This window comes from Lepidochelys olivacea (assembly GCF_965140295.1).
Source record: "Lepidochelys olivacea isolate rLepOli2 genome assembly, chromosome: 1".
NCBI classification, from domain to species: Eukaryota; Metazoa; Chordata; order Testudines; family Cheloniidae; genus Lepidochelys; species Lepidochelys olivacea.
Window position 1 is genome coordinate 32,660,175 of NC_140411.1, and position 16,152 is coordinate 32,676,326.

General features: G+C 37.4%; 1 protein-coding gene across 1 annotated transcript in view; it reads left to right on the forward strand.

Moving 5' to 3' along the window:
• Window positions 1-16,152, forward strand: part of CNTN5 (contactin 5) — a 998,629-nt gene that overhangs the window by 716,985 nt on the left and 265,492 nt on the right. The gene's annotated exons all lie outside the window — the stretch shown is intronic.

Consider the following 16,152-nt stretch of genomic DNA (forward strand, 5'->3'; position numbering starts at 1 on the left):
CAATTAGCTTTTAAACTTGCAAATAGTGCTTGTACTTTTAACTGGAAATACATAATATTTAATGGTAATTGACTTGAATAAAATGAATGTGCATTATTTCTGTAATTGTTTTTCTCAATAATTTTCGGGTACCCAGGGCAAACCTCCCACTTCATCTCTTTATTTTGTGACACATGTAAATTGAGGTATAATGCATGAGACAACAGGGTTTTCATTCAGTTATATGGATAGAAATGTACTTGAATGCTAAGTATGTAGCATCTGTCTCCTTAAATGTAATTCATTTTCTCATTGGTTTTCTATTCCTGGGAGAATTCTGTGCCACTGCACAATGCAGAACTTTGCAGAAATTAATGTTGTGTGCGCAGAATTTCCTTTTTCCCCACACAGAAATGGGATGCAAACATGCTGGCCGCTATTAGGGGCTGCTGGACCCGGCAGAGCCCAGCTCACAAATAGAAGACAAGGCCAGGAAGAGGGGGAGGGAACTGGAGGGTTCCCAGCAACTGCAGTTCCCAGTGAGCCCTGAAGGAAGGAGGCGGTGGTGCGCAGGAAACTCTGGGCAAACCCGGGACCCAGCATCCGACTGTTTCTCCCTCTGGATCCCTGGGCTCTGGGGTTAGGGGGCATGAGTGTCTGGGCTGCACAGGGGAGCCCTGCAGATGAAATATGGGGGTATAGTTTGTGAGTGTCTGGGTCAGGAGAGGGGTCTGCAGCTGGCCTCTGGAGGGTAGGGGATGTGAGTGTCTGGCCCTCCCAGAGGGGATGGGCTTGAGGGGCTGGGGGGCAGAGAAACAGGAACTGGGTTGTCATAGGGGTTTCTTTAACTCTCTCGTCCTGGAGGAATTTTGTGTGTGTCTGTATTGTTACAGACATACTTGCTGACAGGTATTTTTAAATAAATTACCAACATAATTGAAACTGGCATGTTTATATAGTGTTATTTTGACAAGTACAATTTGCAGAATTTTAAAATATTGTGCGCACAATTTTTAATTTTGGGGGGCGGAATTCTTAATTTTTTGGTGCAGAATTCCCCCAGGAGTAGTTTTCTCTTTGAAATTCATTGTAAAGGTGGAAACACTTTAGTATTATTGTATGGAAGCTAATGAAAAAGGCCATATACTTGTAAATCTCAAAATTGGTGGTTTCAAATATAAACTCATTAAAGAAAAATCCTAATTTTTTCAGCTTGTTTCAGGCTCTCCTATTCTTTCCTACATGTTCAGTGAGATTCTTTCAAACTTAATTTCATCTTTCCTTTTAGAGCATCTCCGTTGGTTTACTGTTAACTCTGTTGTGACCCAAACTTCTAAGAGGAATATGCGTAAAACAAGCAAACCTCTTAGGCCCCAATCCTGCAAACACTCATGCACATGTCTGATTCTGCTCATGTGAGTAGACCCAGTGAGTTTAGTAGCACTACTCACATGAGTAAAATTAAACATGCATGTAAGCGTTTGCTGGATGAGGGCCATTGTTTGGTAAGAGCTGTGCTCAGGTGTAAAACATGTGATACAAAAACTCAGCTAATTTCTTAGAATGTTCAGAGGCTTTTTTAATTTTCTCACTGTGAGGCAGATTTTCCAGAGACTCAGTCTTGTAGCTTTTCTCTGAACCCTTTTGTTTTGTCAGCATCCTTTTTCAGGTGTGGTCACCAGAACTGAATACAGTATGCAAGCAAGGAGACACCTGAAATGGACCTGATTTTCAGAGGACAGGAGTCAATATTATCTAAGCAAAACTGTAGACAACCAAAATCAATAGTGATTTTGAAAATTAAAGCCTTTTGTGTAGTGTATTCATAGTAACAAGCAAATGCCAATTCTACCCTCAGATAGATATGCATGTGTGGCTCCCATTGAAGTCCATTATAAATCCACATAATTTGGTATAATTTGGTCCATTAGTTTCTTGTTAGTAAGGTGCTTAGATTGGTCCTGTTTTTCCATGCCTTGCCATCTCATGGCCACAAATAATTATTAATTTGTTTAAAAGAAGTAATCCTTACTGCAGAGCTTCTCATTTGCTTCTGGGAGAGAACATGGATGTATCTCTGGCTTACTTTTATTTCTGCTAATTATTCAATGACAATAAAAGAGATTTGTGACCAGTGACAAAGGAGTTTAGAATGTCAGGCTTTAGTGAGGGATTGCTATCTGATATATGCTTCTAGAGAAAAGATCTGTCTGAAGACTGTTCTGTACACACTTGACTCTATCTCTTCTGGTCCGGCTAGTACCACCTTTACTCTTTATCTTAATTCAATGTCTTATCTCTAAATGTGTTTTGATAAGGAACTTCTAACTAGCTCAGCAAATACTCTGCTCACCCTAAATCTCATTACAAAATGTCATCTAAAAACAATAACAGCACAGCACACAATTTAGTCTGTTGTAAACACAATCCAATTGTCTGACAGTAAGCTAAAGAGAAATAGCAGTGCTGTGGGGGCCTTAGAGTAGCATTAAAATATGGAAGAGGTATGAGATGTTCAGGAGATTTAAATGTTTCTTAGACAGTACCTACCAAATATCATTACCTACTTATTTTTTGAAACAGACAATGTAGACATTAATTTAATGATGTGACAAACCATTTTCTGTTCCTCTGGGCTGCCATCGTGCTTGCTCTGATTCAAAACTCAGCTCTTTAGGCTTCCTTCCATTGATTTTTACAGCCGTTGGTGGCCAAACACTGATGTGACTGCACCAGAGCAAGCCCCTAGTGTAGACAGGCTAAACTGTGATGTAGACTAGTGTGGCTCACTCCTGTTTCAAGCAAGGTAAACTACACCAGTGCAAAGTGTACTTTCTAGCATTTTTGACTGTATATAAGAGGTTACCGCTGGTGCAGCTACACCTTTACATGTCCACTGATGACTGTAATCTAATCCCCAGGCTTTACTCACCCACTGAACTTTCCACATAAAATCAAGTTCTTCCAGACTTATTCTTTAGCTGTGTCTTAGTACTTTGTAATCTTGAAACCATCGATTACCACAAGCACAGATTGGGAATCATGACCCGTAAGGGGTAGCATATAGGTGTGATGCTGGCAGAGCAGGTGCCAGCTCATGCCAAATCACACAATGATGATTTCCGAAAAACGCACTTCAACTGAATTGTGCTGCTGTGATATTTGTAAAAGATACCCAGAAATATAGACACAATTCAAAACCATTCAGCAGTGACTAACTCTGCTCCCATTTAAGTCAATGGATATTTTACTGTTGACCTCAGTGGAATCAAAGATAGGCCAACAGTGCTTTACCAAATGTCATTGGAAAATTAGAGCTATAAATTAGATCAGTACAGTCACACAGGAAATTCTAATAACCCCACAATATAGAATATCTTCCCCTCACTGACCTGGTCACACACAGTGTTCATAAAATTGACACATCTCAGTATTCATTACATTGTCACATTTCAGCTCACGTCACCCATTCATTATTTTCAAATTAAAAATTAAGAAGGGTTTGGCCAGTACAGATTCCATATTATATGTCTGACATCCTCCTATATGAAACACTGCTGCTTGAATCAATGCATCAAGGGACAGTACAACTGGCATTGTTTCCTTTAATCTCTAGCTTAAGAAAATAGAAGTCACATGTGTCTAAAGCGTATTACTGCAGTTGGAATGGTGTTAGCAGTATAGTCTTGAATATTTTAAAATGAAACTTCTTTGTAACAGCCAGGAAAATACACTGGAGAAAATGGGAACAAGGAAAATTATCTACACGGCTTCTAAATACAAAGGAAAGATAAACAAAATGTAGAACTTTAAATAGTGTGTAGTCAAGTATTATGTATGCAGGATTTGTATAGTTTAAGAGAAGATTCTGGCATAGAGGAGTGTTTTAGAAAAAACAAAAATGAGTATGTGTGTATTTCGTAATAAAAGGGACAATGTTGACTATAAAATTTGGTGTAGTGTGTTTAAAAATATACATTACTTAATGTGAGCTCTACATGTGTATATTTTTATTATTGAAAGTTTGACCACTTATTTAATGTGCCTAATCGGGATTTAGAGATAAACTACAAGCATCCAACACTGAAAATATTCTTTTTTTTTTTTTTTATTTGTGTAACTTTGTTCTGTTTTGAATTTTAAAATAAAAAAAAAGGTTGAAAGTAGAACTGGGGAAATAGTGCAAAAAATTTCAGACTATCCATTCAGATTTTTAAACACATTTGCTTTGACTATGTTAATACCCCCTTTGTCTGACCGTAAGCTAAAGAGAAATAGCAGTGCTGTGGGGGCCTTAGAGTAGCATTAAAATATGGAAGAGGTATGAGATGTTCAGGAGATTTAAATGTTTGATTTGTGTAACTTTGTTCTGTTTTGAATTTTAAAATAAAAAAAGGGTTGAAAGTAGAACTGGGGAAATAGTGCAAAAAATTTCAGACTATCCATTCAGATTTTTAAACACATTTGCTTTGACTATGTTAATGCCCCCTTTGTCTTCAGCTTCTGCAAATATTCTATCAAGTGAATTCATGGGAAAGAATACTGGTTAAAATGGTGAACCTGAAGTCATATTTTAGGAAAATTAATTTTGAATTCATAAATGGAAATATGTGTACCTGAAACCTGATTCAATGAATTGTGCTATTCCGATCAAGGAACACAGCAATGAACTGAGCTTGAATTTTGAAACTGAAATATTCATAATGAATTCTTGCAAAGGATTAAAAGCTCAACACTTACTCGCAGAAGTTATTCAGTCAGTAATTTTGAATACAATTTAGGAAAATTTCAGTCTGTTCATGAACAATTCAAAGATTTATAATATATTTCTGTGTTCTGTGAAGAGAACCAGCACAAAGCTATAAACCACTTAAGTCCCAGTTTCACACACAAGCATTTCGGAACTCTACAAACTGTTATTATGGGGAGGATGATTATAATAAATTCTTACCTAGCTAGGAGCCTCATTCTGTAAAGAGTACACTACTTGTACCCTAGTAGAAAACCATAGTTTTGTAGCAAAAACCTTTACTGTCAGTCCAAAATAGCATATAATTAACATTTTAGATAAAGAATGGTATAGAAAACATTAAAACTGGGCAACAAAGTTTAACCTTGTTGGTATTTTCCCCACCCTTGGATGAAAAAAATTAAAATATGATCTTTATGAGATACATTTTTAGATTTATGCAAGCATTTTTTAAACATCAGGGTAAATTCTCAGTTTCTTTACATCATCATAAACCATGGTAATACCATTGACTTATAAGACCCTAGACAGCTAGATTTCAATTGAGTTTATCTGGCACAACTGAAGTCAGAATTTGGTACACTGCATTGTCATGTGTACAAGTTATTGTACTACAGAAACTTGAAAGACAACTGAGAAATTATGTGTTGCAGTAGTTTTGAGTCAGGATTGATTAAACTTGACATATGCACATAGACACAGAAGGGTGATCAAACTGAATTAAACATAACCATTAACAAATAAAACCACAGAGAGCAAATACAGCAATTAATATGGTAGGTTGAACAACTAATATTCAAACTTTCTGTAATATTCAATATTATTATTGTCATTTGGTTTTGGTTTTGTAAATAATTTCTTTATTAATTTGAAAGGTAATACTTCATCTTCTGAATGTAGAACTCCCATTTAAGTCAATAGGAATTTCACATTCAGGTATTTTGACATCTCCATGTATAATATTGGTCAATGTTAATTTAGTTTGGCCTCTTTCCTTAAGTTTTGCTAAATTTATAAATAGAAATTAAGGAAGATAACTTTCGTCCTACTATTCAGAGCTGTGGAAAGAATTGAGGTGTCTTGGCTGTAGACTAAAGCCAAGTGCAATTAAAAAAATACTTTATAGCTGAGCTACCAGTATGCACTAGATTTCTAGAGCCATATGAATTCCCATATAAATTCTTGGTCCTTTTGGAGACAGATTAATAATGAGTCATGAGAAAAATGTTGCGGAAGACTACCAATTATTTTATTAATTACCAATAGGAGGAGATTACAAGCACTGAATATTTTAATTGAATACTTTATATTTTACCATTCACTTTTTACAAAACATTTAAGAGAAAAGTTTGTAGAATTATATGTGGATCTCAATATTCAAGCTAAATATTCATTTATTTCAGTGTTTTGAGATTGCAAAAGTATCACAACTTAATATAACGCACAATTTAAATTAAAGCTTTGGAAATTTCTTTGTAACTTCAAAATGCACTATAAAGTCATACATCATTAATTTCAATATGTAACTTTTTATTGCAGAAACAGTTATTACGGTTTATTAACCACATGTTTGTATTTTGTATTGTTCAGAGTGTAAAATCAAGGCATATAATTGACTTAGCAGGTTATAATAGAATTATGACAAATACCTTTTTTTAAAAAAAAATAATTATTTCTGTATAAATCTTCTGTCTAAATCTGTGTAAAGAAAGTAAAATCCCAAACTCAAGGTCCATTCGTTTTCACCTGTCTGCTTAATATGAAGATGAGATGTCTGGCTTTTCTGTAATCATATTAAAATGAAGGTGTTTGTCCTTGGTCTGTCAGAATAATTCAGTTTTGTATTAGGGCTATTTTTTAGCTCATTACAAAGAATGCTCTCTGCATTATACATGCCTTAAACATTACTTCAGTTTGTATCTTCATCTTTAACCCATTTCATTTTAAATGTCTCCTTTGAACTCCATCGCAAATATACACACAAACTACTTTTCATTAGATTAGTATAGAAGTGTCTGTACCTCAGGACTCACGTAATGTATTCATTTCTATGAAATAGCTATTACTATTAATATAATTGGGGAATATTTATCCCTCAGAGTCATATATGATGGCACCACACTTCTGTCATTCACTTGGTTTCAGGCAGCACACATTACACTGTTTGCTTAATACAGGAGTGCAAAACTGAGAGGCAGCACAGAACAATAAGGCCTGGCAGAACTGGACCCATCCATGGGCAGTGTAATCATCACCCTGGTCTAGAAGCAGGGGTAGTATTATATACAGTATATTTTAAGAGTAGAGGAGGAAGTAACATCTATGATCCCTGTGGGTTGCTGGCCCCATGGGTCAGTGGTTTGCTGTGGGTTCATTTCTGCTAAAATAATGATGGGTCAGGCACTTGGTAATGAGCATGAAGCTTTCCGCCTCCAGGTCACTGGTAGAGTTGATTGGGAATTTTCAGCTAATTGGTTTTGCTGGAAAATACTAATTTGTTGAAACTAAAACTTTTTATAGGAATGTATTTGTTTTGACTAAACTTTCATTGGGAATGATTTCTTGGGTCCAGAATAGAATTTTTGGACCATAAAAGACTGACTTTATATTCCAGTGTTCAGAGCACTAACCTGGAATGTGGGAAACCTAGGTTCAATTCCTTGGTCTGAATCAGGCAGAGCAGAGATTTGTCCTTGGATCTTCTACTTCTTAGGGGAGTGGCCGAAGCACTGGCCTGTTGACTATTCTGAGGTGGGAGTGTGCTCTCTCTCTCTTTTTTCACAAAAAATGTTGACAGTTTTCAGTTTCATCCTGACATGGAATGGAAAATAATTTGAAATCTAAAAAGTATTTTGTGAGATGGGAAAACTGTTTCCTGCCCAGCCCAAGTCACCAGTTCAAATCCAGCCCAAGTCAAAAGAAATGTCTATCTGACATCGCTTTAGAAGCCTATTTGAACTTAGTTGTTGGTCTTATTCCAGTTCTTGATGGACAATTGTCAACACTAGAAAATCCTACCTCTCCTTTTGTCCCGCTCACTCATCTCAGCAGCAGACAGGACAAAGAAGTCATGAACATGGAGACTGAATGATCCCTGCACAGGCAGAGGTGATAATGTCAGGTTAGACTTAAGGTACATTAGCAGGGCAGTATGTAAAAGGTAAAACTGGTGAGGCATTTGATGTATGTGTTCTTATGGCTGACAGAGAAATTCAGTCTCCACTGCTGTCTATCTGGCATCTTTACTAAGCTCTAAATTTGTTTACCAAAATTAATATACAGATTGAGACTTCTGTGGTCTCTCCTTTAATGGTACCTGATTTGCTTACAGTTAATGAGCCAAGTTCTGGAGCAATTTACTATGCATTCATGACATCACTCTGTAAAATGCAAGTGCTTTAAATGATGCACAGTTAATTTTCTTATGCAGTATACTCTCTTTAGAAAGGGGATATACACATGTAAAGTGCAAAATATATTAAGCACCAGAATGGCACATAAATTCTTTTTGTTGTTGTTGTTGCTTTGATTTTCTGTTCACAAACTCTGCTTAATGGAAATATTTCCACCGGAACTACTGATCTTGGAGAAATATGGCCAAAGGAGAGAGATTCTTATAAGGAGATGGTTCTCTGTTCATTGAACTCCTCATTAAGCTATCTCCTGTTTTACAATAACATAAAATCCTCAACAACAAAAAACGAGTACTTGTGGCACCTTAGAGACTAAGGTCACACAAGTACTCCTTGTCTTTTTGCGAATACAGACTAACACAGCTGCTACTCTGAAACTTGTCATAAAATCTTCAGTGACTATAGTTGGGCATCCCTCTAGTCTATAGAATAATTTCACATATAAGAGAACCTGCTTCGTTCAACCTTTATCCATGTATGATGGTCATCTATGCATAATTCATTTGCTATAAAGAAGACTGTGCTTATTTTATTTTTTTAAATGAAGCATTCCATTTATTATCCATAGATTTTGGAAGTGGTAGGGGTCATGACTCACATTAAAGTTGCTCGAAGTCATGCAGCTAAAACCTCAGGCCCTGCTTTGGAAAATGAAGAGTAGGTGTTATCTTGGCACTAATGCTCAGATAAGGGTAAACAAATCTAATCTCTCAGGGCATAAACTGAACACCAATAGAGCAGAGAAATATATTTTCTTATCTGTGAGCCATGTATCTCATCGCACACTTTGGCTAGGTGCATTCTTTAGAGGGTGTCTGATTTATTCTGATACCGCAGTTATTGATTGCCATTGCAGGCAAAATACTAGACTTGATGACTAATGGTCTGAAAAAGTGTTGTGGTTCCTATGCTTCTAATACTAACACTCCATTCAGTCTTCTATTTTTCTTGAAAAATAGAATAGCAAATAAGTGGTTTGTTAGTAGCTGATCTTCTTTTCTTTAAATGTAAATTTATAGCCAAGATTTATATGGTTAATATTTAACAAAAGGGTATTAACATTCCCTTTCATTCATCTCATCTACCTCAAAGTTATTATTATAACAAGGGGGGATTTCTTACATCATTCTGCAGCTCCCTGTTATTTCTAGGTTTTTTTTAAAGCAATTGTAGTATTTACTTTATAGCCAAACCTGCACTCTAACACTATATTCCTGTACCATAAACTGACTAACAACAACCCCTCTGGTAACATAAGTGCAATTGCAGTCTCTACGTAAAAGAATAAATGGACACAAATCAGATGTCAAGAATTATAACATTCATAAACCAGTCGGAGAACACTTCAATCTCTCTGGTCACGCAATCACAGACATGAAGGTCGCTATCTTAAAACAAAAAAACTTCAAATCCAGACTCCAGCGAGAAACTGCTGAATTGGAATTCATTTGCAAATTGGATACTATTAATTTAGGCTTAAATAGAGACTGGGAGTGGCTAAGTCATTACGCAAGGTAGCCTGTGTCCTCTTGTTTTTTCCTCCTCCCCCCCCCCCAGATGTTCTGGTTTAACTTGGATTTAAACTTGGAGAGTGGTCAGTTTGGATGAGCTATTACCAGCAGGAGAGTGAGTTTGTGAGTGTATGGGGGTGGGGGGGATGTGAGAAAACCTGGATTTGTGCAGGAAATAGCCCAACTTGATTGTCATGCACATTGTGTAAAGAGTTGTCACTTTGGATGGGCTATCACCAGCAGGAGAGTGAATTTGTGTGGGGGGGTGGAGGGTGAGAAAACCTGGATTTGTGCTGGAAATGGCCCACCTGATGATCACTTTAGATAAGCTATTACCAGCAGGACAGTGGGGTGGGAGGAGGTATTGTTTCATATTCTCTGTGTATATATAAAGTCTGCTGCAGTTTCCACGATATGCATCCGATGAAGTGAGCTGTAGCTCACGAAAGCTTATGCTCAAATAAATTGGTTAGTCTCTAAGGTGCCACAAGTACTCCTTTTCTTTTTGTGAATACAGACTAACACGGCTGTTACTCTAAAACATTGCATTACTTGTTACTCAAAAGATTTAACTAGTGAGTAATCAAGTGGACTGAAACTGGAACCTTATATTACCCTCCCTACCCCTTGAACTTCGTTGGTTTGACTAAAGGGGAACTTGGGTCCTAAAAACCCATTCATAGAATCATAGAATCATAGAATATCAGGGTTGGAAGGGACCTCAAAGGTCATCTAGTCCAACCCCAACTAAACCATCCCAGCCGGGGCTTTGTCAAGCCTGACCTTAAAAACTTCCAAGGAAGGAGATTTCACCACCTCCCTGGGTAACACATTCCAGAGCTTCACCACCCTCCTGGTGTAAAAGTTTTACCTAATATCCAACCTAAACCTCCCCCACTGCAACTTAAGACTTTCACTCCTTGTTCTGTCATCTGCTATCACTGAGGACAGTCTAGACCCATCTTCTTTGGAACCCCCTTTCAGGTAGTTGAAAGCAGTTATCATATCCCCCCTCATTCTTCTCTTCTGCACACTAAACAATCCCAGTTCCCTTAGCCTCTCCTCATAAGTCATGTGTTCCAGTCCCCTAATCATTTTTGTTGTCCTCCGCCAGATGTTTTCCAATTTTTTCACATCCTTCTTTTAGTGTGGGGCCCAAACTGGACACAGTACTCCAGATGAGGCCTCACCAATGTCGAAGAGAGGGGAATGATCACGTCCCTTGATCTGCTGGCAATGCCCCTACTTATACATCCCAAAATGCCATTGGCCTTCTTGGCAAGAAGGGCACACTGTTGACTCATATCCAGCTTCTCATCCACTGTAACCCCAGGTTCTTTTCTGCAGAACTGCTGCCTAGCCATTCGGTCCCTAGTCTGTAGCAGTGCACAGGATTCTTCCGTCCTAAGTGCAGGACTCTGCACTTGTCCTTGTTGAACCTCATCAGATTTCTTTTGGCCCAGTCCTCTAATTTGTCTAGGTCCCTCTGTATCCTATCCCTACCCTCCAGCGTATCTACCTCTCCTCCCAGTTTTGTGTCATCTGCAAACTTCCTGAGGGTGCAATCCATGCCATCCTCCAGATCATTAATAAAGATGTTGAATAAAACCGGCCCCAGGACTGACCCTTGGGGCACTCCGCTTGATACTGGCTGCCAGCTAGACATGGAGCCATTGTTCACTACCCGTTGAGCTCACCAATCTAGCCAGCTTTCTATCCACCTAGTTTCTTTTTTTGCAAAATTGTAACTTGACTATTGAGTTCTTTTCTTTTCTTTTCTTTTCTTTTCTTTTCTTTTCTTTTCTTTTCTTTTCTTTTCTTTTTGCGTGGAGGGTGGGAATCTTCCCATTACAGAAAAAAGACAAACCTCAAACCTCTTATCCAAAAGACACTTATTACTAGAGCTAGTTGGAAAAGGGGTTTTATTTCTATGGAAAACTTTTTATTTCTGTGGAAAATGTTTTTGGCAAAAAAGCAATCACCAAAATATTTCAGCTTCAAACCAAAATATTTCAGTTCTGAAATACTGCCACATTTCCTTATGGGAGATATAATTTAGGTGCATCATGGGAAATGAAAACTGGCTGGCCCTTAGTGGAAAGGCTGCTATCAAGAGACACCTAAACTCAAATTCCTGTGAGGCAATGCCATGGCATTTCAGAATCAAAATATTTCAGTTTTCCACTGAAATATTTTACTTATCAGTTTTTCAATGAAAAGTGGAATATTTCTGCAGAAGATAGACACTTTTTGCAAAATATTTCAATGTATTGAAAATCTAATTTTCCAATGAAAAAAAGTTTTGACAGAAAATTTTCAACCAGTCCTACTCATTACGCTGAAGATTGGTGTTCCAAAAGATACAGTTTGCAAAATCAAAACTGAAAGAACAAGGATTGTAAACACAAAACACTGTCATCTTGGCCAGAACTCTAGAACTAACTATCAGTGATCAGCCCTTACGTGACTCAGAATCCAGAGTATGAGGCTGATATATCTTATTTTCTTTCAATTATCTGATTTTCCTACAAAGATGAGAGAGTTATGAAAAAAAGTGGTGTTACTTTTGTAGCATGGGTAGAATCAAAGAGATGCAGAAAAGCAGACATACAAAAAGGATGTCAGGTAGTCTTTGTTAAATCATCCCTGTAATGATGTCAGCAGGAATCATTAGCATAATTTTCTTTTCCAAAATCATAGGAAGGCATTCTTGTTTCTGATTACTTCTGTTCCTGAACATAGAAAAATGGTATGGGTATCTCTCATTGTGCTTAGCTCCTCTGGATTCAGAACATGTTCTCCTTCTCAAAATATGTTGAAACCACAACAAATCAATTCCAGATCTATCCAAATTTTAAATTCAGTGAGGTTTGCAAAGGCATATCATTTGAATCTCTAATCTCAGAACAAGTCAAACTACACAATTTTGGGAGCTCACTGATCTTTTCATTGACAGTAGTTTCATCAGGTTCTCATTGGAAGGAGGCCAAGAACAATGATTATAACAATCAGTCAGGGTTTGCGTGTTGCTCATTTTATCTAGGAAATGGAGATGGATCTGAAGCCTCAAATACTGAGGGATCAGGACTTTTTACATCTCATCTTGAAGTCAGCACCATTCTGTGGCACCCAGCTTATTTTTTCTTGGAAGTTTTCCATCCCATTGATCAGGCCTGACCCTGCTTAGCTCCTTATATAGGATGAGATCACAACTTGAGGAGACATGTTGCTTCTCACTCCGGAAGTAGATGCATTTCAGTGATAAGTGTCTACATAAAGTGTTCCAGAACCTTTCTGGATAAATGTCGCTTATATAAATCAGTATAAATCAAACGGATAAACAAATATGTTTTTTGAAGTAAATATTAAACTAATTGGCACATGAAATTACAAGCCCAACAGCAAAGGTTTTAAATGAATCTGTAAACTCGGTGTTTGTACCCTGTGGCTGGAGAATTGCAAATATAGTACCTATATTTAAGAAAGGAAAAAGAAGGGGTCTGGGAAACTATCAACCTGTTAGTTTGACCGCAATTGTATACAAGATCTTAGAACAAATGTTGAAAGATAGAGCAGTTAAGGACCTAGAAATAAATGATATTTGGTATAAAATACAATATAATTTTACAAAAGATAGAACAAGGCAGACCAACCTGATCTCTTTCTGTGAGAGAGAAATGAAGTAGATCTGATCTAACTGGATTTCAGTAAAGCATTTGATACAGTTCCATAGGGCAAATTATTAGTTAAATTGGAAGATGGAGATTAATATGAGGATCAAAAGGTGGGTAAAGAACTGATTTAAGGGGAAACTGCAACATGTCATATTGAAAGGTCAGGTTATAAATGGAGTTTCTCCAGGATCGGTCTTGGGACCAATCTTATTCGATGTTTTCAGTAATTACCTTGGCACAGAAAGTGGGAGTGTGCTAACAAAATTCGCAGAAGACCCAAACTGGGAGGCATTGCCAATACAGAGGAAAACTGGAATATCGTACAAGAAGATTTGGACAACCTTTAAAACTGGAGTAATAGAAATGGGATAAAATTTAATAGTGCAAAGTCATGCACTTAGAGACTAATAACAAGAATTTTTGCTATATTCTGGGGACATGCCAGATGGAAGTGACAGAGGAGAAAGAACTGGGTGTATTGGTCAACCACAGGATGACTATGGGCTGCCAATGTGATGCAGCCATGGAAAGGCTGAAACAATACTAAAATGCATTAGGTGAGGTATTTTCAGTAGAGACAGGGAAGTGTTATTACCATTGTACTGGTGAGACCTCTAGTGAGACCTCATCTGGAATACAGTGTGCAGTCCTGGTCTCCCTAGTTTAAGAAAGAAATTCAAGCTGGAACAGGTGCAGAGAAGGGCTACTAGGATGATCAGAGGAATGGAGAACCTACCTCATGGGAGGAGACTTAAGGAGCTTGGCTTGTTTAGCCTAACAGGACAAAGGTTGCGTAGAGTTACAATTGCTCTTTAAAAATACATCAGTGGGGTATACGTCAGGGAAGGAGAGGGGTTATTTAAGTTAAGGACCAATGTTGGCACAAGAACAAATAGATTTAAATTAGCCATCAATGAGTTTAGGTTTGAAATGAGATGAATGTTTCCTACCATCAGAGGAGTGAAGTTCTGGAACAGCCTCCCAAGGGGAATAATGGGGACAAAAAACATAATTCTTTGAAGACTGATAAATTTATGGGATAGGCCCATCCACAACTACTATTAGTAACTATCCTCAATGGCAGGTGATGGGACACCAGATGGAGAGGGTTCTGAGTTATTACAGAGAATTCTTTCCCAAGTGTCTGGCTGGTAGGTCTTGCCCACATGATTAGGGTCTCACTGATTACCGTATTTGCGGTCAAGAAGGAATTCCCCCAAGTCAGATTAGCAAAGCCCCTTTCTCCACAGCCTGGGGCGTGGGTCACTTGGTGATGTGAACTAGGGTAAATGGTGGATTTTCCATAACTTGAAGTCTTTAAATCAAGATTTGAGGACTTCAGTAACTCAGTCAGAGGTTATGGGCCTATTGCAGCAGTTGATGGGTGCAGTTCTGTGGCCTGCAATGTGCAGGAGGTCAGACTAGAGTTAGGGGTAGTCAACAGGTGGACTACGGGCCAAATCCAGACTGCCAGATGCTTTTGAATGGACCACAAAATCTTTTTATTTCCTTATTATTGTCATTATTGTTATTATTTTTGTATTATTTTCTCTGGAATCTGGACCTTGACTATACTTTGACCAAGAAATTTGGACCTTAACAAAAATAATTGATTACCACTGACACTAGATGATCATCACAATCCCTTCTGGCCTTAAAGTCTAGGAGTCTATGGAGCACCTGATGGAGAACTCTCTGAAATCCACCTCCCGTATTAGGTCATACTTTGAGAAATCATCACTCAGATAACTGGATCCCAGACAGTTAAATTCTCTGGAGATAATAGCCAATACCTTGATCTATACCCATAAGTGAATAGGTGCTTCAATAGATCATTGAGCCCCATATGACAAATACTTTTTCTGGCTCATTATACTCCTATGTTCAGGAACTTCATTCTGCAGCAGTGGAAGCTTCTGAGTCCTCGTTGAGCGTATCCTGACTATATTGCAGTAATCTAGCCATGATCAACATCAGAGAGGAATGTTCATAGCCTCCAGATCAACCACAGGCAAATAACGGTACACACAGGATGTTTGTCACTTGAGACTCCATGATGACTAATGGTTCAAATATGACCCCAAGACAACAAATCTGCCCTAGTTCCTTTCCTGTAAATATTCAAGTGAGGGCATAACCATGAAGTTTGATTCTAGATCCAGCTCTAAAGGCCCCTGTAATTCAAGGAGGAGTCAGATCTTCTGGATGAAAGGCAGCATATAAATATAAGCTATTCATAACTAGAGCTGGTCATAATATTTTCATCAGAACAGGTTTTCATCAGAAAAAGTTGTTTCAACAAAACCAAACTTTTTAAAGAAATTATATTTCAACAACATTTCCGTTGGAAGGGAAGTATTTCAGAATGACATATCTTTCATTTTGGAAACAAAATTGTTTTGGAAAATTTCAGAGTTGTTTCAAATTTCAAAATTGTGTTTTTATGTTATGATTTTTGGTGGTTTTTTAATTTTCAGATTATTGTCATTATTTATGTTTGTTTTGTAATGAAACAGCTTGATACAAATAGGAGACACATTGATCTAGAAAAGAAGATAACATGTTTCCATCATTATTAACCCTGACTGACAACTGCACTCATCAGTACTAGCAGCTGCCCTTTATAATATGAACGATAAAATAAAACTAATAGATTATTTCAACTCTGTTATATGATGACCTCACAAGAAGTGTGCATGCTATCCATTATTGCTTATGTGCTATTAATGTTAAAAAATAATATAAAATGAAAAAAATCTAAGCAAAATTTCAAAATGTTATGAAACAAAACTTTTCCAAAATGACAAAAATTTACAGGATGATTG